This window comes from Myiozetetes cayanensis, unplaced genomic scaffold, assembly GCF_022539395.1.
Source record: "Myiozetetes cayanensis isolate MyiCay16 unplaced genomic scaffold, myiCay2020 scf30, whole genome shotgun sequence".
NCBI classification, from domain to species: domain Eukaryota; kingdom Metazoa; phylum Chordata; class Aves; order Passeriformes; family Tyrannidae; genus Myiozetetes; species Myiozetetes cayanensis.
In genome coordinates this window covers 4,567,560-4,587,015 of record NW_026087522.1, presented here as the reverse complement: position 1 = coordinate 4,587,015, position 19,456 = coordinate 4,567,560, and the positions used below count along the sequence as shown (strand labels likewise).

General features: G+C 52.7%; 1 protein-coding gene across 2 annotated transcripts in view; it reads right to left on the bottom strand.

Annotated features, from left to right (window-relative positions):
- Positions 1 to 9,732, bottom strand: part of CALN1 (calneuron 1) — a 159,040-nt gene extending 149,308 nt beyond the window's left edge. Inside the window, exon 1 of one of the 2 annotated variants that reach the window (XM_050325666.1) lies at positions 9,210 to 9,732. The gene's annotated coding sequence lies outside the window, so the exon portion shown is untranslated. Of the gene's footprint in view, positions 1 to 6,479; positions 6,618 to 9,209 lie in introns of those variants that run through there. The other variant, XM_050325667.1, reaches the window with a different exon arrangement.
- Between the last annotated feature and the right edge of the window lie 9,724 nt (positions 9,733 to 19,456).

Genomic DNA, 19,456 nt, shown 5'->3' with positions numbered 1-19,456 from the left:
GGGTTCTTCTGGCCAGTGACTGGAGACCCCATGTCCAGCTGGAACTGAGAACTGGAACCCAGCTGTACTCACTGGTTTATCAGCCCCCCAGGGCAGGGAGGATGGTGCAGCACAGCTCACAGGGATTGTCTTCAAGAGTTTTGCCACTGGAAGTCCAAAACATGAGGACAACTGGCACTGGGATTTTGTTGGGAAGAGGCTCCTGGTGGGCTCTGTGAACCCAGGGCACTCACTGGGTTGATTCCACCTACCACACCTCACGAGGCATGAGCTCTGAAATAGTTTCTGGAGACCATAAATAATTACTGAATGCAAAAATTATTGGCTCTGGAAGCAGAAAACAAACTCTACTTGGCTCTGAAATGCAGGATATAAGCAGTGCTCACATGCCTGTAAATATATATATTCACCATATATACACACATCTTTATATATTAAAAACATTAAATATATCTAAATATATAAATACAGAATATATCGATTTTTGTACAACTGCGTTAAAAATTAAGGAGCTGCTCGAGAAAGCAATAAAAAGGGAGAAGTTAAAAGATTAAAATAACTGCTTTAAACTCTCTATTTCAAGCCTGGAATAATCATAGATTGCCAAACCAACCAGAGTTAAAAGGGAAAAAGGGTTGTGCAGCAGAGCAGGGAAGTTAAAAGGCATTACTCCAAAAGCCCAGGTGTGTTCAGAGAGGGAATGGATGCCTGGATGTGACAAATTGCACAGGAAGGAACAGTGGGACAGGCCAAAAATGGGGTGGAACAGCAACCTGTAAGAGGTGTCAGCAGAACCTGGTCAGAAACAGCAGGGGAAGGAGGTTTGGTGGGGCTGAAAAATGATCACCGAGGAAAACACACACTCAGGAGGGGGGAGGGGGGGGTTGGCATCGTTTTCAGTGTGAAGGAGGTGGGAAAAGAAGGAACAAAGAGGGACAGTTTTCCATAATGGAAGTAACTTCCATCTACAACCCCCAAGCCCTGGGAAACAGCCACTGGTTTGTTGGAAATTCCCTGGGAGAGTGAGGAGTGAGAGGACGAAGTTAATTGATGAAGAATCAATCAGGATGAGCAAAACCTGAGCTGGTTGCAAGAGTTGTGGAAAAAAAACCCAAAACAACCAACCCAAACTCACAAACTCCAGTGTCTGAGGAACAAAGAGCTGGATTTTGGTGCCAAATGCACAGGAGGAAAACACCCCGTGCTCTCCTACCAGATGAAGAGCTCTGAACCAGGAATTGCTGTTCAGGGAGGACTTACTGGGAGAAACTTGGATGCTGCCTGGAAAACATCCACTGCAAACTCAGCACAGCCATGGGAAAACATAATGTGAGATGTGTCTGGGCGAGAAATAGAGACCAAAATTGAAACTCTGCTGTTGTGTGAACCCCTTGTGCACCCACAGGGCGAATCAATCCCTGCTCAGGGCACTGCAGAAGGGAGATAACACAACAAGGAAAGGGGAGAGGAGGGAACTGAGCCTGGACAGAGACAGAAGAGTGGCTTGTGCACAAAAATACATTGACACTTCAGGGCCCTTCAGTCTGGCAGAGAGGGGGTTGAAAGGGCTGGAGGAGACACTTATTAAAACAAGAGGTTTAAGGGAGAAAGTCCACGGAGAAAACGAATGGACAGCAAGGACTTGCTGTTCCTCACAGCTCCAGACTTAAGAGGCACCTGATGAAACTCCCAAGGAATGATTTTTTTTGCAGACAGGGCCCAGTTACGTTGTTGGGCTTTTCCAGGAGGACGTCGAGGTGCTCAGAAGCAGAAACAGATTCAAGGAGGAGTAAAATGCATTGAAACAGAGGCAGACACGGCCTTCAGCTCAGGAATTTTCCAGGAGGGATTGAGAGGAGTTGGGGAGTTGGAGGAGAAGGTGTGGGCTGCACTCCAGGAGATCAGGTGAGAGGCGAATTCGTCCTCACTATAGAAAGTCCCCTTAAGTAAAGGAGCTCCAACACCATTGCCCTGAGTCCCTGTGGCTTTCCATCTACTGACAGGCAAGAAAATGTTTCCTCCTGCAGCTGCTGGACACTGAGAGCTGGAAGAAATCCTCCAGCAATTTTATGTGGATCACATTTGTGACAGCAAGTGTTTAACTAATGTTCAAGAAAAAGCCTGGTGAATCATCCACGGTGACCCTGTGCTCTGCACAGAGCAGGTTCTCCTCATAATTCACACTATTAAACTCAGCTAATCTGCTCTTTAAAATCCTTTATGGTGAATCTGACTTGGGAAATAGCATCAGAAAAAATAAATATCTTTTTTTTAAGGGACTTTCATTTTTTTTTTCTTTAAGGGACTTTCAGGGAGGGGAAGGGGAAGGCACACTGGCACACTCTGGTTTCTCCAGGCCCCAGGATTAGTCCTGGGCTCTGAGTCTTAGACCCAGAGCCTGCTGTGCTGTACCAACACTGATGAAGGGGTGTTTTGCATCACAGCACTGTTCTCCACACCTTTGGGGATGTGTCTCAGCAGCAGGGAAACACCAGCACGTGTCTCCAGCTTTGTCCTTCCTTCCCAGCTTCCTCCCACACACACTGCCAGCATTTTTGGGGAACAAACCTTATTTTCTTCAAGTTTTTTCTCTGGCAGCACACGAGATCACGTGGAGGGGGACCCACAGGGGAGGGGGGGTCTGTGGGACAGTGAAAGGGCCACGGACGAGGTTGAGCCTTGAGCAAACTGGTCTAGTGAGAGATGTCCCTGCCCGTGGTGGTTGGGACTGGATGATCTTTAAGCTCCATTCCAAGCCCTCAGGATTCTGTGAGCTTGGTCTGCAGCCCCCTGTGTGCTCCCAAGGTCCCAGAAACACCTGTGCAGTTTGGGGTGTCCCTCTCTGACCCACAAGGTCTGCTGGGTTTTTAACAGCTGCCAGGGGGCAGAAAAAGGGTCAGAAAAAGGGATCAGCAGGACTGTTCAAGGTTTCCTGGTGCCTCTGGCTGCTCTCAGCCTCTCCAGAGCTGTGATGGTTTCCTCAAGCTTTAAATGAGCCCCGAGGTGGAGCCCCTGCTGCCTTTTGTGCCAAACCTGGACTAAGCCCACGCCACCTCATCATAAACCCTCTGCCTTGCAGTCACACAGTTCAGCTGGGGTTTAAAGAGCACTGAGAGCATTTTCCACAGATCCATCTTCTCCTTGTGCCCTGGAGAGAAAGCCCATCTTTTACAAGTCTACATTTTAGGAGGGGATAAAATATTTATCAGACATCCTGAAAAACACTGTAAGATCGTGCTGCTTCAATCAGGTCACAGGACAAAGTTGCACCTCCAGTCCACGGGCCAATCTGAGGGAGAAAAAAACCCCATCTACTCTTCCAGCTGGTTTTTTATGGGTGAGGATGATCTAAAATGCCTGAATCTGTTTTCCCACTCTTTATGGTCATCAGGAACTCAGTTGGCAGTGGGATCAGGCTCCAATGGGTGGGAGCAGAGGGGCTCCTGGCTGAGTCTGACCCCCCCAGCTGGTGGGGGTCCTGCCCCACCAGGTTATGCTCTGGATTGTTCTCTGAGGCCAGGATTGGTTGGGATTAATCCCCCTGGTGTTATTAGCATTACAACAGCTCTTGGATCTGCAGCTTTTGTTCCACAAAATGGGTTTTTGGATGGAAGCTCCTTTAGAGGAACTGACAAAAACACCACAGCTCTGCATGGATGGCTCTGCAGTGCCAGGGGGCAATGCCACCCTACAGAAGCTTCTTGGCACCATCCCACCTCACACATTACAGCACATTAACAAGTGTAACACACGTTGTAACAACCTCATCTCCATCACCAGGACAGAAGAACTTCACCCTTTCCTGGAGCCATCAGCCAGCAATGGATACCCCCCTGCCCCCACCGTGCTGACACTTTGCCAGCAGGGCAGGGAGGGATCCTGCCCCTCTGCCCAGCCCTGGGCAGGCACATCTGCAGGCCTGGGCCCAGCTCTGGCTCCTCAGCACAGCAGGCACAGGGAGCTCCTGCAGCGGCTCCAGCGCAGGCTGGGAGGATGAGGAGGGCACTGGAGCATCTCCCTGCCCAGCAAAGGCTGAGGGAGCTGGGGCTGTTCAGCCTGCAGAGCACACACTGAGAGGGGCCCTCCCCAGGGTGTGTCAGGGGCTGCAGGGAGGGGGCAGAGGATGGCCCAGGCTCTGCTGGGGGGGCCCAGCAATGGCACAAGAGGAACGGGCAGGAACCGATGCCCAGGAAGCTCCAGCTGGACAGGAGGAAGAACTTCTTCCCTGGGCAGTGACCCAGCTCTGAACAGGCTGCCCAGGGAGGGGCTGGAGTCTCCTCCCTGGGGATATTCCAGAGCCCTCTGGACACAATCCTGTGCCATGTGCTCTGGGCTGGCCCTGCTGGACCAGTGACCCACTGGGGTGCCTTCCAACATGATCCATCCTGGGATTCTGTGACACCCTCCAGGGTTCCCCTCCTGCAGCTCTGGAGCTGTGCTGTGCTGTCACATCATTGCAAGCAGCAGATCTGAGGGGCAGCCAGGCTTGATGACTCCTCTGTGACAGCACCAGTCCTGGAGCACCTCCTTGTTCTCAAGAACCAGAGCTTTGCTGTTCTTAAACCCTGGGACACGTCTGCTCTTCTCAAGTTAATCCTTTCCCAGCTTCATGGGCTGTTTCTCCCTACCAGGTTAATGAGGGGGCACAAATAAAAGTACCCTCCCTGTAGATTCCTGTTCCACTTACAGGTCTGGGTGTGCCAGACCATTCCTGCCTTTGCTCCTGCAGTGGAGCCTCCAAGAGAAACCTTTCCAAAACCAGCAGGGGCATCCCGCCAACTTCCAGCCAAGCATCAGCAGCTCCTGAGGGTTCATTAATCCACTTTGAAACAGAGCCTTGGGCTCCCAAAGCAGTTCTCAAAGTGGAGTCCTTGCTCTGGCTGCAGCCAGGAGGAATTCAGAGTCATTCAGCTCCTGAGCAGCACGAAAGGATTTAAAGGGTGAAACCTCCATCAAACTGGGCAACATCTGCCCAGGACTTCCCTGAAAACCTGCTTTCAAGGATCCCCAGGGCTTCTGCTACAGTTTGGCTTAACTTTATTTAAAGATCAGCCTCTAGCAGACAATTGATTTTTGGCAGTCTCTGGGTGGCCGTGGAAAGGTTGACATTGTCTGGGCAGCCTTTTACCTCCTTCCATTAAAACAGGGGGTTAAAATAATACACTGGAAGTGCCTTGTTTTCAAAGAGGGAAACAAACCCTGAAGGAGGGGAAAAAAAAAAGGTAAAAACATCAAAGGAGACAAGGCTGTGGCATTAAGGTGGATTAACCTGCTCTGAAAGGCCACCTGAACCCAGCTAAACCCCCCGGCCGATCAGCACAGAGGAGCAGATGATCCAGCCCTGCAGGTTCTCTCGATCCCTATCTGGATCCTGCTGAATTCCCTGGCTCTGGCTGCTCTGATCCCTCCACCCTGATGTTTATACCTCCAACATTCCTCTTAACAACTGTGCAATTTCATTCACACGATCCACTTCCACAGTTTAGGACTTCTGTAGACTGGTTTTAATTTGTCACACTAATTCAAACTGCAATATTCTGCCAGAGATGTAGAATGGGCTTGATACACATCCCTTGCTCTGAGTAGGAGAATATATTAATTTCTAGCAGCTAGAAGTAGTAAATTTAGGTTTTATCTTCATCAGATACATATTGGTCCCTTCCTGCTCCAGGTTTTCTTTTGTTTAAAGGTGACTGGTGAAGAAAAGAGCAAAAATCAGAGTTATGCCTTTTGTGCCTGTACAGAGCAAAGGAAGTAAGGAAGGTTATTACCTGCAATAAAAATAGAATTTTTCTGCTTGTTCCTCAGAAATTCAGCTCTTGTTTGCAGCTGGAAAGTCTTGGGTGGTTGGAGATGGACAGGCAGGATGGAGCAAACGGCCTGGTGGGACCAGGGAAGCTCAGATCTTTGTGCCCACCTGGGCACTGCTCTCTCGTGGGGTTGTCAAGGAGCCCTCAGAGGAAGGAAAGGGCTCTGGGACTGCTGAAAACTTGTGGCACAGAGATTTTAGGAATGATATTTGTGTCTGTCTGCCACACTTGCTGAGGGCCCATGACTTGACCCTTTCCACCTGCGACAACCTCAGAACCTGCCTCAGATGGGGAGGGACAACCTCAACACCACTCACCATTCCCAGATGAAGAAAGAAGGTTAAAATAAAAAGGGGGGAAAGGGGCCTTTTCATCACCACAAAGCCACAAAGAAGAGTCCAAACTCAATTTCCTCAATTTAGAAAAGAAAACCTTGCCCAGGTCACCTCGACTGTGAGTGGTGCCAGGTGAGCAATTCCCTGCCTGCCAACCCTTCCAATCCTTTTGTCATCGGGTTCAAGAGCGTCACTGAGACTCACAACTCAGAGCTTAATTACAGAGGACAAAGCACTGAATCCCACTTACTGCTGAGCTCAGAAGTTACCAAGATTACTCCCTCCCTCCCTTTTTAATCTCAATATTCACAGAATTAGAATGGAAAAGCCAAACCTGGCCACCCAGCCCTTCCCCGTCATGGAGGCTGCTCCTGTCCCAGCTCAGGAAAATCCAGCAGGAGATAAATCCAGGCTTGGGCAGCAGAGGTGGCTCAGGGGGGAAGTTGTAGCTTGGTATTTAAGCTCCATCCTCGTGGTGGGCTCAGCTCTGTGTCTCTGCCCAGCTGCTCCCTGTGGGTCCCTTCCCTGCCTCTCCAGGCTGCACATTTGGGAGCGCTGGAGATGCGAAGGGCTGGGCCCGGGAAATATCCATCCCTGCCAGGACACATTCCCTGAGAGTCAGCAAAACTTTTCAGCCCTTCATTTCATCCCATTATTTCTGCTGATGGCACTATAAATAATTACTCCCCACCCTCCAAGGCTGGAGATGCTTTGCTGAACCAAGATGTACATTTTGTTCGTCTTTCCTCACCCTGCTTATATTTTTTGGTGGGTTTCAAATGGTTTTCAAACCCCACTCTGAGTTTTCCAACTCTGCTGGGTGGAGGAACCAGGTTTCAGGGGCTTCACCCAAGAAGACTTTGCCCTGCTCAGCCCACAGGAACAGGTTTTTTGACTTTCAGGCACTTTCAGGTTTCCTTGCCAGGTCATTTGTTCTGCAAGCTGGGAACAAGGGAGTTATTATCCCACGTCTGGGACACAGGGGCCGAGCTCTTCCTCATGTCACCAAAACTCACAAATGGTTAAATCTCTACCAAAGCGATGGGAACCACTGAGGAAAACAACCCTGACCAGGAAAACCAATGAACACAACATCCCTTTCCCTCCACAGCCCTGCAGCCCATGAGTTAATCCCGGAGCTGCGCTGGGGGTTTCACTCCGTCCTGGCATCTTTGCTTTTGCTCTCAGCCTCCTCCTCTCTAAGTTTCATTCCTTCAGCTGCTCGAGCTGAAGTGTCTCACTGCCCACAAAGCACCTGAGCCCTCCAGGTGCTCTTGCTCAGCTGCTCCTACACCGACACACGGCTCCTCTTCCCTTGCTCACTCCCAAGCTCCCCGTCCCGTTGCTCTCTCACTTACGGCAAACACTGGCAGTGAGGAGGAAAAAACCCCATTTACCCGACCCAGTCCCGCAGTCCCGTGGGCTTTGGGCCGTGCTGAGCCCTCAGGATTCCCCACACAAGCGCTGGGGAAGGATGGCAAGGCCGGGTTTGTTGCTGGGGCTTTGGCAGAAGGGGTTGTTTTGCTGTGCTGATGTCGCACACCCACAGCTCGGCCCCTGATTTACTGAGAGGTGGCCACGGGCGAGCTCTTCTCCGGGAGATTAGTGGCTGTTTTTCCAACCCTATTGCAAGCCTCGAGGAGCTTTGCTATTTGTCAAAAGTGTTATTAACCTCAGCTAGGCAGCGGGACAAATGTTTCCTGGCAGAGCCTGTTTCCCTCCGGGGATCTGGGCAGGATGAGAGACCCAACCTCACCTGGGACCCACTGCCAAGAGAAAAACGGGCTCTCACTGGGGTCAGGGCACCCTAATGATGCACCAGCCCCAGCCGGGGAGGAAGGAAGCATAATACATCATTTAAAGAAATAGCCCGGTGGAAATATAACCAGAGAGATCACTCAGTCATTGATTTCACTGGGAAAATCAATGGGTGAGAGGGGCAGTTAGCAGTGAAATGTTGGGGTAGTTAAATATTGGGGGAGTTAGCAGTGAAATGCTGGGATGGTTAGCAGGTAAATGTTGGGGTAGTTAGCAGTTAAATACTGGGGGAGTTAGCAGTGAAATATAAGGGTGATTAGGTAAATGTTGGGGTAGTTAGAAGTTAAATGTTGAGGTAGTTAGCAGTTAAATATTGGGGGAGTTAGCAGTGAAATATTGGGGTGGTTAGCAGTTAAATATTGGGTTGGTTAGCAGTGAAATGTTGGGGTAGTTAGCAGTTAAATATTGGGTGGTTAGTAGGTAAATATTGGGTGGTTAGTAGGTAAATATTGGAGTAGTTAGCAGTGAAATATTGGGGTGGTTAACAGTAAAATGGGAGAGTTAGCAGGTAAATGTTGGGGCAGTTAGCAGTTAAATATTGGGGGAGTTAACAAGTAAATGTTGGGAGAGTTAGCAGTGAAATATTGGGGTGGTTAGCAGGTTGATGCTGGGGCAGGTAGCAGTGAGATGTTCTCCATGCCCAATGTTCCTGCTGAAGGGTGATTTATAAGCCCAGCTAAAGCTTATTCTGCTGAGGAGATGAGACTCCGGCGTGAAAACAACGCTGTCTCTCCTAATAACCCTGGGTTCTGGTCCGTGAGGCTCGGAAGAAATGCTCTGCAATGCGCATGGAAGGATATGGCAAAACTCTCCTAACCTGGGGAGGCAGAGGGAGAGGAGCCAGAGGGGGCAACCGGAGGCGAGAGCGTGACCGCAACCAACTTCTGCCGTGATTTATGGAGCGGGCAGCCCAACTTATCTTCTGCTGAATGGCAGCTCTGGGATTTAAGGAGCGAGGGAGGGGAAAAAAAAAAAAGCAGGAAAAAAAACCAAACACAACTCGAGGTCATGCCCTTAATTATTTCAAGGGAGGGAGGGAGGGGAGAGAGCGGGGCAGCCCCTGGCCCCCAGGTGTGCGGTGGGAGGATGCTCCTGCCCCGAGAGCCACAAGCATCGCGTCAGACTTTCTCTCCAGCAAAGGAAAACACAGGGAAAAAAAAAACAAAAACAAACCAGGGGGATGCTTCCAGCTGCCAGCAGGAGAGGGGGAGAAGCCATGCAAGCAGCCCCGTCCCTCCGTGCGTACCTCCTGCCGCCGGTCCCAGGTGAGCGACTCCCCCCATCCATGTCGCCGGTGCCGGAGAGCCCCGAGATGTCCTGGAGAAGCTGGAGTGACTGCCGTGGCTTGGGAATAGGGAATATGGTACAAGCTTTAATTAAAAGAGTCTGAAGGCTCTCTCCTGCTCGCTCGTCCTTTTTTTTGCAGTACCGGATCGGATTTAAAGGGCTAGAACCCCAATTTGGCAGCGCTGCTCCCCCAGGAGCCACGCTCTGCCACCCAGGCCTGGCAGTTCCAGCAGCGCCTTGCCGCCCGTCGGGGGCATCCTGGCAGCCAGGGAAGTCCGGAGGAAGCAGCAACAGCAGTAGTTGCTCGGTGGCAGCAACAACAAGTCGTAAATCAGCGCTGCCCCCAGCACGGTGGGTGGCCGGGGGGATTCCACCGGCAGCAGGGTGGGCGAGGGGAGCCTGAGAACTCCTGCGGGTGCAGGGAGGCAAGACTGTGCTCCACCAGCGCCCTGCTGGGTCCAGAGGAGGGTGGTGGTGCCCTGGTGGTGCCACCACTCTGCGGCAGCGCCCGGAGGCGTTGCCCTGCCATGGGTGGAGCGGGCGGTGGGGAAGGGCTGCGTCACCCCAGCTCGGCTCTGCAGGACGGGGGGCTCGGCCTCCTGCCCGCATCCAGGGAGCTGGGACGCAGTTCCATTTGGATTTGGTGGCCACTTGCTCGTGCCAAGGCACAACCCAGCGAGTGACGTTGATCCCTCCTGCGGCTCCAGGTTCCTCCGGTCGTGCTCCAGGTCTCCATCAAAACCCATCTGCCACAGTCTGGGCTCTGCGGGCGCCTCGGGCTGCTCAGCACAACAGGGATGGCCAAAATGTGTCTTCAAGCCCTGCCATTGCTTCCCCACTCCTTCCCCAGCAAAGAGGGGATGAAGATGCAGTGCAGGCTTTCCACTGGTCCAGATTTTGAGTTAAAAGGAGGAAAAACAAGAGGAACGACTGGCCTGGAAAGCCTTATCTTCTTCTTTTCCCCATTTTGGCCCCAAAATGAAACCCACCCTCGCCAAGACCAGCTCCAGAGCATCCCAGTGCTGGCATGTCTGACCAATCCCTTCCCTGCACTCAGGGCTGACCCACACGTTCTGGCTTTCTCTTGCCTTATTAATTAGAGGAGTGGCGGGTGCCAAAACGAAAAGCTGGTTCTAATTCCATGCCACAACCCGGTTCCAAGCTGCTGAGGTAATTAGCAGGTTATTAATGAAGGAGAAGGCTACCAACATGGAGGAAGGAAGGACGGGGAGGGAAGGGAAGCACAATTTGGGCCTGGATAGGAAAAACTGCAGTCAAGTTGGAGACTCCCTTGCCCAAGCCAATGCTTTGAAGTGACTTCAGCGCCCGGCAAGGCGCTCCCGGCACGGGGCTGGGAGCGGATCTGCAGAGCGTCGTGCCGAGGCGTCTGCTTGGCTGGGGGCCACACCAGGGAGTGAAATGGCTCTGTCTCATCCCAGTAGCCTGTTGACGTCCATCTGGCTCCAGGGAGTGGAGGGGAAGCAGTTTGGGATCCTGCTTTTTCACTAGTCTGGGGTCACGTTGCGTTGACTCGGGACTGTCGGGTCTGGTGGAGCATCACTGTCACTCTGCAGGGGTTCCTGCTGGTGGCTGCAGGGCTTCACCCCTAACACATCTTCCCCCAGAGGGTGGTTGGCACTGAACAGGCTCCCCAGGGCAGTGGGCACAGCCCCAAGGCTGCCAGAGCTGCAGGAGGGTTTGGATGATCCTCTGGGGCACAGGGGGTGACTCTTGGGGCTGGGCCTGTGCAGAGCCGAAGGTTGAACTCCATGATCCTTGTGAGTCTCTCCCAGCTCAGCACATTCTGTGACTCTGTGAACACCTTCACATCTTCCCTCAAGATCAATCTGATAACAAGCATCGATACCATCTCCCAGGCATCAGCTGCAAATTGCTCATAAGACATCACTTGGCAGAGGCTGGTGGGGAAGTGCTTTCCTAAACGACTGAGGTGGGCCAGGCAGAGGTAAAATGCCAGCAAAACCAGGGCATCCTGAGAAATCCCAGCCTCTGGCCTGAGCTGTTGCCTTCCTCGTGTGCATCTCGGAGGCCTGTGGTTGTTGCTCCTTTAATTATTAATCCTTGCATTGACGCAATCAGATGTGCACAAGCTTCTAACGGATGCTCCGAGGTAAAAAAACGAAGGATAAATTTCCTTCCCTCCCTCAAAACTTCTCGCAGTCCCATGACCAATTTTATTGCCGTTCTGCTCTAATTTTAAATCTAACGAGAAGCATTAAGGCTTTCAATTAAAAGATCTCTTCCTTCAGATACTGGAACGTAGCCTGAAGTGGAGACCACGTGTGATATTTTTCACTGGGGTGGTGTGGTTTATATCTGAGTTCCAGATCAGCTGCCTCAGCAGCTGGGCTTGGGCTTGTGCACTGCCTGGTTGGCCAGAGTTGGGTGGCAGTGCCCAGGTGTTCCACTTTGGGAAGATCCTCAGCCTTGTTTGGGGGTTTTTCTCACATCTTTGTGTTTCTGAAGTGACCCTTGCATCTACTTTTTTCTGGTTTGGTCAGCCTGGAAGTCTGTGGTGAGGGACAAATAACCCTCAGCATGATGCCACCCTGGAATCTTGGATTTTTTGGCCATGTAATATCCATGTCTTCCCTTTTCTTTAGGATGAGCTGATCCATGGCCGTGACACGGGAGCAATGAGCTCAAAACTCCTCATTTACCATGGTTTCAGTGCTGGGTTCATCACAGAATCCCAGGATGTGCTGAGCTGGGAGGGACCCCCAAGGATCCTGGAGTCCAACCCTCAGCCCTGCACAGGCCCAGCCCCAAGAGTCCCCCCCTGTGCCCCAGAGGATCATCCAAACCCTCCTGCAGCTCTGGCAGCCTTGGGGCTGTGCCCACTGCCCTGGGGAGCCTGTTCAGTGCCAACCACCCTCTGGGGGAAGAACCTTTTGCTGAGATCCACCCTGAGCCTGCCCTGACACAGCTCCAGCCATTCCCTGGGGGCTGTCCCTGGTCCCCCAGAGCAGAGCTCAGGGCCTGTCTCCTTTTATTCCCCTCACAAGAAAGTTGTTGGCACCATTAAATGTGAAGTTTGGTTCACTGAAGGTTTTCTGACATCTAGAACTTCAATCTTCCGCTTTTCCACCAACCTCAGTCTTGCACTTGACACCATTTGGTGTCCCTGCAGGACAAGTCTCCTGGAGAGCTTGTAGCTGTGTGGATATGTAATCTCAGGCAGAAATCAATGTTTGCAGGTTTCTGGGGATGAGATGGAAAGATAGAGCAGGAGACATCAAACAGCACCAAGGCAGAGGCTCTGCAGGGGAGAGGAGCTGAATCAGGAGGCTGGATCAGACCCTGGGTCTTCCATGAGGCACCTCTTATTTACACCAAATCTCGGGTCTGAGGCCCCCAGGCAGGGTGGGAAGGGGGCAGGGACAGGGGAGATGTGATCCAAGCCATGGAGTGGCAGAAAACCCACCAGTGACATGCAGAGCTGTGCAGGATCTTGTCCAGAAACCACGTCGTGTTGCCGCTAAATTCCTTTTCCAACCCAAACCATGGGGAGGGAGGTGGTGGAGTCACCATCCCTGGAGGTGTTGAAGAAGAGACTGGATGTGGCTCTTGCTGCCCTGGTCTAGTAGACAAGGTGATGTTGGGTCACAGGTTGGACTCGATGGTCTCCAACCAACCTGACTCTGTTTCTGTGAGGCTGCTGGGAAGGCCAGGAGTGGCCAAGCACGTGGCCAGGGTCACTGCCTGAGCCAAGCTGTGTTAACTTCTGCCACTGCTGCACGTTCTGATGCATCTCTCCTCTCTCCACCACATTTTCTGGAGGGGGAAACCATCTCACTCACTCCGGTTTCAAGGCTGGAAGAGCCCCTTGCTGCCTCTCTCGCTCAGGGTTTCCCAGGGCACAGACTGGAGGGTTTATTGATGGAACATCCTTGTCCAGGACAACCAGGCTGGTTGGAGCCCCCAGTCAATCCACAATCCAAAGGGCAGTTGGTGTGATAACCCTTTTTGTGCTGACATGGGAGCAGCACTCAGAGGATCTGCTCAGATGGACTCTCCAATTGCAGCATCGTGTCAGGCCACGAGAACCTCCCCCTGCTTTTGCAATCAATCACCCAAATTACCGCCCTTCCCTGAAGATGAAAAGCAAAGAGAATAAAACATGCTGCAAACCTGTAGGCAGGGGTTTGGTCTCCTGGATTCCAACTCAAAGCTTTGAGAACCTTGTTTGCTTTGCACCAAGTGTCACCAGGGGATTATTTTTTTTTTTTTAGAACTTCAAAAGGAATTTGGAAACAAACAAAAAAAACCTAGTTAAACACGGGGGAGCTGGTGTTTAATCCACTTTTGCATATCTGTTCCCAGTCTCCTTTTGCTGACTTTCCAAATCCCTCTGGGACTTTGATGTCCAAGCTCAGGTCATGGAGAAAGTTCTCATCCGTCTCTCAGAATAAAGGGCTATTTAATTAATTTAATCGCAAATTATTCCTTTTCTCCCAGATTTGTAAATTAAACAAGATTCATGCCACGTGCTTGTGTCCATCTGTCTCACTGGCTTCTCCCTGACCTTGACCCTGATCAATGCCAGGCTGTTCTGTAAGGAGAGAACCCTTCAGAAGTTGCAGATCTTGCTATATATAAAAAAAAACCCTTCACCAGGATTTGTGAGACAGAAATCAGCATAAAACTAATCTTTACTGTGTCTGCTGCAAGGGGATGTGATAAAGACCAATAAAAAGCAGTATCTGTGCTCCAGCCAAGGGCTGTTCAAAACTGAAAATGTGGGAAAAAAGAAAAGAAAGGATTTTTTTTGTTGTTTCCACTGGGTGATATTTTGTGCAAGACACCCTGAGAGCAAGGGCTGAGCCCAGGGAGGAGTTGCACGTGGGCAAATGATGGGAATCCCTGTTGGCACTGCAAAGCAGCTGGGAAGAAAAATGGGAAGGAGACCTAAAGCACCCTGCTTGAGGACATAAATCAGCCTCTAACTGACAGTGGAAGCAGAAAAAAACCCTTATTGATGGGCTGCTTTAGGTTCTCAAAATGTAAAAGGAGAACTGTGCTGACAGGTTTAACAACTGCCCTCGGATTAGGGCTGTTCCCAGCTTTGGTCTGAAGAAAAGCCAAGGTCACAGAGCCAGTGCAAGCTGTCCATCCTTCTTGATTTTTGCATGTATTGGCCCACTCAAGCTCGATTTCAAACTGCAGCAGGGATCTCAGGGATCTGCTCTTCCAGCAGGTTTGCTGAGGAGCGGTTGGAGAAGTGAGAAAGCCCAAAATAACATCGGGGACAGGACGAGACAAATCAGCTCTGTCACACGCCCCTGTCCAGCCCATCAGCAAACACAGGATCACAGGCTGGGAAAGCCCTCTGGGATCATGCAGTCCAACAGTCCCCCAGCACTGCCAAGGCCACCGCTGACCCCTGTCCCCAAGAGCCACATCCACGCGTGGTAAATGCCACCAGGGGTGGTGACTCCACCTCTGCCCTGGGCAAGTTTTCTGCCCAGTTGGTGAGGGAGTTGGGTGTGCTGAGTAAAGATTTTGAGGTCCTAAGTTCGAAGGAAAACAGGTCCTGTTGGTTCTGCTGTTCACAGAGCTGTTGGACTGGGGTTTTTTTTTTGCCTTCAGCTGAGTTAGAGACACAGCTGGAAAATCTCAAATTGCCTCAAATCAGCAAAACGCTCACCTGACCCCCACCAAGGCTGTGTCCATGTGTTCTGATCCTGGGAGTGACCTCCCTGCACAGCACCTGCAGGGCTGGATGGGTCTGCAGGGCTCAGCAATTCCCTCCTGCCAGCCTGGGCCGGGGCCACAGTGTGACCACCATCCCCTGGCCCTTTAGCCAAAGAGAACCTCAGCCAAGAGCCCACACTGGCCTGTTCAGGGGCATTTCTCATACCTTTGGGGTCGCTTTGTGCTCTTCTGGGAGGACACAGAGCCTGCACCCCCATGTAGGATGGAGTAAGATGTTGGTTTTCATGGCACCTCCTTCTTCCCAGCCCACCAGGAGCCAAGAAAAGGGGCTGGAAGAGGAGATGGACAGTAAATGGGTGTTCAGATGTTTGCACATGGCAGCAGCACCTTCTCCAGAGCCCCCCAGGATGATCAGAGGGATGGGGCAGCTCTGCCAGGAGGAAAGGCTGGGAGAGTTGGGATTATCCAGCCTAGACAAGAGGTGGCTTTGGGGTGACCTAATTGTGGCCTTCCAGGATCTGAAGGAGCTACAAGGAAGGCGAAGAGAGACTGTTTACAAGGGCCTGGAGGGACAGGACAAGGGGCAATGGCTTCAAAGTGCCAAAGGGGAAATTTGGGTCAGATATTGGGAAGGAATTCTTCCCCATGAGGGTGGGGAGGCCCTGGCTCAGGTTGCCCAGAGAAGCTGTGGCTGCCTCATCCCTGAAAGTGTCCAAGGGCTGGAGGGTTGGAGCACCCTGGGCTAGTGGAAGGTGTCCCTGCCCATGGCAGGGGCTGGGACTGGATGATCTTTAGTTAGAAGGTTCACATTGTCCATGTCAGGGCTGGGTCTCCAGGACAGGGATCTTCGAGCTGGGCATGGGCTGCTCCAGAGCTGGGTTTGGCCACACTGGGTGGAGAAGTGGTGACAGAGCACATGGAGAAACCCCACAGAGAGGAGGATGTGGCTGTGGGGTCTTGTAACACAACTAACATGTTGATTTAGTCCATCCTACCCATGGGTTCAGGCTCTGTGTCCTCCCAAAAGAGCACAAAGTGACCCCAAAGGTACGAAAATCCACCCGGAGCAGGACAACCCAAACCATTCTGGGATTCTATGGCACCCTGACAACCAGGGGGGTTTCCAGCACATTCCAGCCCTTCCGTGCCTCCCTCTGCTGTGATCTGGGTGGATTTTGGAGCTCTGGCTGCCCCAGCAGAGGCTGCTGTGCCCTCGGGCCGCTCCTGCCCCACAAAACACCATTCCCAGAGCCGCACTGTGCTCTCAGCTCTAACTGGGTTTTGAGGAGCTCCTGCTCGGCTCTCGCGTGAGGGAGGGCTCAGCGAAAGAGTCATTAAGCAATTCTTTGAAGTGGAGCTATTATTATTGCCTGAAATGCTAAGCACGACTTTAAGGCTCCCCAATTGTGTAACCTGCATCCGGCACAGCCCGCGCTCCGATCCTCCCTGCGAGCACAGCAGCAGCAGCAGCAGGAGGAGGAGGAGGAGGAGGAAAAGGAGGAGGAGGAGGAGGAGGAGGTGGAGGGAAGGTTTCAACCTGTGCTGGAATATTTACATCCCATTTTATGGCTTTCAATGAAAGCCCCGGTTCGATGCCGAGCTCCGCGGTCGCAGCCGGGGTTTGTCTCTCGCAGGACTCGGGGTGAGGGCCCCGCTCCGGGGATGCTGCTGCCAGGAGCTGTGCGGCTCCTTACCTTGGCTTTCTGTCTCCATGGCAATGGCTCTGCGTCATCCTTTCCAGCGCAGCGGCATCAACCTATGCAAAATCTGGCCTCATTTTGGGATCCCAGGGCGGAGGGAAGCGCAGGGCTCTCTCAAGGAGCTCTCCTGAGTGTTCCCTGCCGGCTGGAAGGTGCGGGGCTGGCAGGGGAACGGGGCTGAGCCGTGACTGTCCAGCCCTCACGCGTGGGGATGGATCAGACCCCACTGCTCAGAGCGCCCAGGAGGGGCTGCGAGTCACCCCCAGCATCACCCACCCTCATCACCCCACCCCGGCCCCGAGCAGCAGTGTGGTCACTGTCACCTTATCCCCCACAGTGCCCCGGGGGTGGGGACAGCCCACCAAAAATACCACTTGGAACTGGACTTTCCTCTGCCCCGTGCAAAGAAACCCTGAAAGGCAAAGGCACGACCGCAGTGCCCCCCTGGCTGGCACCCCGAGGGGCTTTGTTTGGTGGGCTGTGCCTCTGGGCATTGCTGGCTCTGCCTGGGGCTGCTCAGGGCAGGGTTGGGTCCTTCCTGCTCCAGCACCTCCCAGGAGCTGCAGAGGAGCTTCTCAGCACCTCTGAGGAGTGGGATGAAGCTCCTTCACCTTGGACCTGGCTTGTTGATGTTCATCGGCCTTAATTCCTATGTCAGTGCAGCCCCCAGAGGAGGGGAGATGTCCTGAGGGTCTGCCCAGGTTAAAAAAAAAAAAAAAAAAAAAAAGGAAAGAAAAAACTATGCTAAACCCAGAATTTTGGGAGGAAGAGCTTAATAAGAGATCTTGCAGGGGAGAGGAGAAAGAAGAGAGATATGTTGGGTTTATTTGAAGCAGAGATTGGTGCCCAGGCTGTCCCAGGCCCCATCCACCCCCAGGCTGCTCCCCTGTGCCTTTATCCTTCCCTAAATCACCTCTCCTCAATCACCAGAGTGAATTCCTTGAAGTCATTTTAGATGAAAATTAAAGAGTAAGAGGTTCTCCCTCCTAAACCCTCCTTTTGGGTTAATCCTGTATTTGTCCTAAATGTGAATGAATCAAATAATTGAAGGACTAGGACATGACAACAACCAATATCATCATACAGAGCTTCCATTAGTGTGTGTGGGATTACATGGATTCAATTCGGGTCCTGGAGAACATGGATTAACCCTTCAGGTGGCCTTTCCCTCCTCCTCAGGCTCCTGGGAATGCTCTCTGCTGTTGTCCCTGTCTGGAGGAAAAGCAGGAGAGCAGCCCATGGACCCCCCAGCCCTCCTTTTTGGGGGGAAGGTGCTGGTGGGTCCTGAATAGGACCTAAACGACCTGGGGAGGACAGGCAGGGGACATGGTGTCCCAGGGCGAGGCTCTGCCCAGCAGCCAGCCAGGATCTCCTCAGGGATGGAGGGTGCAGGGGAAGTGCCTTTGAACACACGTTGGCTCCTGGTTTTGGGAGAGCTGTGGGGCAGAAGTGACTGTCCAGGCAGGGACAGCCCTCCCTGTGCAGCCAGGTGGGTTGTTGTGGGGGGCAGAGGAGCTCAGGGAACCCTCCAGCCTGATCCTGGGCTTCCAGAGGGACCATCCTGAGCTGGGAGTGTGACCCTGAAGAAAGGATTGCCAGGACAAAAGGGATGTTGGAGGTGAGGGTGGTGAGGGGGCCCAGGATCACTGTGGTGCCAGTAAGGCAGGAGGGGGGACACCCACATGGAAAGCTCCTTCCCAGGTACTTGCTGAGCCACAGCTGTTCCTTTCCAGCCCATTCCCAGAGCCCAGACACCAAAGCTGGGCTCTCCTGAACCACATCCATGGCACCATCCTGCAGGAGCTTGGGACCTTTTCCCAGCTGGATTCAGAACACTTTGGGAGAAATGAAAGGGAACCAGAAGTCAAAGCCAGGGTTGCTGCTGTGCTGGGCACCCTGGGAAATGAGCAGGCACCTGATGAAAATGGGCTGAGGGCAATGAGTGCAGAGAAGGATGATCCAAATCATAGAATCATGGGATACCCTGAGCTGGGAGGGACCCACAAGGATCATCCAGTCCAGATCCTGGCCCTGCACAGACACCCCAACAATCCCACCCTGTCCCTGAGAGCTCCTGCAGCTCTGGCAGCCTTGGGGCTGTGCCCACTGCCCTGGGGAGCCTGTTCAGTGCCAACCACCCTCTGGGGGAAGAACCTTTTGCTGAGATCCACCCTGAGCCTGCCCTGACACAGCTCCAGGCCTGGTTTTGGAGCAGAGGTTCTTCTCCCAGAAGCTTTTAGTGGATGGAGATGGGACAGCAAGGCACAGGGTGGGGAAGGCCTGAGGGGTCTGCCCAGCCCAGCCCAGGACAGCTCCTGCCCCTGCCCACCCTCAGGGCTGGGAGCTGGGGGGAGAAGATGCCTCCTGCCAGGAGCTGCTGGCACCCTGGGCCACCCCCAGCAGCAATGGTCCCAAATTTGGGACTGCAGGTGATGCCCTCACTGTGGGGTGAGCCCTGTGCTCACCTGGGGGTGGTGACTGAGCCAAATCCACCATGATGGCATCCCCAGGGGGAGGAAGCCCTGAGACACATCTGGGAGCCCTGAGACACGTCTGGAGGTCCTGAGACACGTCTCCCAACACTCCCTATAGGCAGAAAATCCCCAAATCCTGCCGGAGCTCCGCTGGGATCTCGGCAGTTCCCGGCACATCGTGCAGTGCCCTCTGGTGCACGATCGGGAGAGGGAGGCTTTGGGTTTGCAACTCTCCCACCTCACAGACATCCTCTCAAAGCCAGTTCAACCCTCACTTCATCGAAATGAAAAAAACCACACAACCCAACCCTGATATAAAGGCGCCTTTTTTTTTTTTAGCAGCTCAATCCATTTGA